Raw genomic sequence first — 2,500 nt, forward strand, 5'->3', positions numbered from 1 at the left:
TCCTAATCAGCCTGTCCAGTTCGGCCAAATAGGTTGTTGGCAGTTTGCCGAGCGCCGCCCTGTAGATAATCCTCGGTATCGTATATGTACTGAGCATCCGGAGCCTTTGCGATGGCTTCAGGTCCGCCTTCTTGATACATATTAGCCATTTTGCCATCTCATCCATGAGGTCAGGGGGGACTATGCCCCTATCCGGGCCGAGCTGAACCCCTAGGTATTTTACCGTGCAACCTGGACCAACCATATTGATCACTTGGCCATTGACCTTCCAAGGTTTGCATGCGTTAATCATCCCATTTTCATACATGAATCCGTGACATTTTCTGGGTTGGATACTCAATCCAGTATTGCCGCAAAATTGTTCCAACATTCCCAACAGGTTGTCCATGCCTTGCCTCGATCCGCTCACCAATACCAAGTCGTCAGCAAATGCCAGTGCAGCCATCCTCTTCCCATTCCTGCCGAGTCCCCAGTCTGTACATTCCATCGTTTGGATCAAGGGATCCATGGCCAAGTTGAACAGCAATGGGGACATTGGATCACCCTGTTTCACGCCCACCTTCAACTGGATCGCATCGGACACAACTTTCCCGCACTTGAGACGGGTTACGCAGTCGACATAACTGTCCTTGATTATGTCTCGGAAGTGTCGGTCCATCTTTCTCCTTCTCAGCACATCAATGATGTGGGCATGCGCGACGGAGTCAAAGGCCTTGGCGAAGTCTATGAACACCACTGCCAGTGGTTTCCCTTGAGACCTCGAAGTCGTGATTATCCTGTCCAAAACCAGCAAGTTTTCAGCGCACCCATTGACTTCCGCTAGAAACCCCCTTTGCCTGGGGTTAATCGGACATGCTTTAACCATTCGCATAGATAGTATTCTTGAGTATAGACGTAGGAGCATGGATCCAATCGTCACCGGCCTCCAGTTCGACACATCCCCTAGGTCATCGGGGTTCGTGGATTTAGGCAGCAAGCTCGTGTAGCATTCTTTGACTCCCTTCGGTATGGAACCTCCCAATAGCCATCTCGTATATTCAATCGCCAAGCTTTCACCACTTGCATCCCGGACCAACAGGTCCTTTTTCGTAATGCCGTCCGGCCCCGGCACAGTGCCGTTTTTCATCTTGAAGAGGTTACTCGTTACTTCTCCGGGCAATATGGGCATGTAGAGCCCCTCATTGATGATGTTCCCTTTCGACCTGAACCTTTGCAGGCCCTTGTATTCATTTTCTTTCTGCCATCTCCCACTGAATGTCGTGAATAGGGCACTCATGGGTATCCCGCACTTCACCTCGGTTTTCCCATCCAATATTAGTTTAGCCAGCATCCCCGGATCCTTGGCAAAGAGATCCTGTTGGGACTTAAATCTGTTGACTCTCCCCATCCTTCTCGCTTTGGAGGTTAGGCGTCGGTGCATCTTTGGACCTAAACCATCTGACCGACCACTAACACTCTTCGTCCTTGGTGCAATAGGTGACATTCGCTGGGCAACACGATCGCTTCCAAGGTCCATTGCCTTTGCATTCATTGCTTTCGACAGTGTTATCACCGCATCCATGCAGCCGTGGTCGGCCACCGTTTCTGCCATCTTGTCCGCAAAGCGTCCTCTGACGAGGTCCTGGGGGGTCCAAGGCGCATCGGGACTCTGCAGGGGGCCCCCTTCAAGACCCGGCCACTTAGTTCGTTCAGGGGTATCCCCCACCATCTTAGACAGGCATAAATGGACCCATTTGGCCCTGATTTGACCGACAGTGACTCCTCCGCCAAGAGTCCGAGCGATCTGGGAGAACGTATCCCTTCTGTCGCCGGCACCACGCACCATTTTGTCGATAATTTCACAATCGTTCTCCGTCCAGGCTCTCGAACCCACACTCACTTCGCCCTTCCTCCTTGCTTCGTTCAGTCTGTGTTCATTCCACACGGCCGGGTGTACGTGCCTCTTATGCTGCGATACGCCTCTGTTGGTAGTGAATTTCCTTCCACAGCAATCACATTGAGGCCCAACTTGCAAACTGGTCGACACGTTGTTGCATTTGGGCACATGGCACACCACGGAGTGGCAGTTCACCGAGGCCCATTCACATTTCCTGCATTTGAACAAGAATGACTTGTTGCCATGCCTTGAGAGCAGATGCTTGCTGAGGGTGCCTGTCCCCCATATATTGATTCCGCACAAGGGACATGCTGCACCGAGCCTGGGGACCCTGATCACGTATTTCTTTGGGGATTTACCAGGGCTTCCCCCAGCAAAGTCAATCCTTTTCGGTTTTATGCCCCCAACGGTCCTTTTCGGACTCCTCCATCCGACATGCCTAGGTGACATGTTGTCTTCCACGCTGCATCGAGTAGCCCTCTTCAATAGCTGGTCGCACACTTCACGCTTCCTCTTCACGCCCTGTCGTCCGCCACCTTCGGGTGAACCCTCTTTGTCACCACCATCCACTCTTCCGCCCACGGTCGGCACCAGGTCATCCCTCACCATCACACTCGTACAGGC

At 52.4% G+C, this 2,500-nt stretch overlaps 1 pseudogene; it reads right to left on the minus strand.

Annotated features, from left to right (window-relative positions):
- The window catches only part of LOC147185516 (28S ribosomal RNA), a 9,085-nt pseudogene that overhangs the window by 3,305 nt on the left and 3,280 nt on the right, over nucleotides 1-2,500 (minus strand).

Source organism: Hippocampus guttulatus, unplaced genomic scaffold (assembly GCF_054856545.1).
Source record: "Hippocampus guttulatus isolate MCC_2025c unplaced genomic scaffold, RoL_Hgut_1.0 HiC_scaffold_108, whole genome shotgun sequence".
Lineage (NCBI taxonomy): Eukaryota > Metazoa > Chordata > Actinopteri > Syngnathiformes > Syngnathidae > Hippocampus > Hippocampus guttulatus.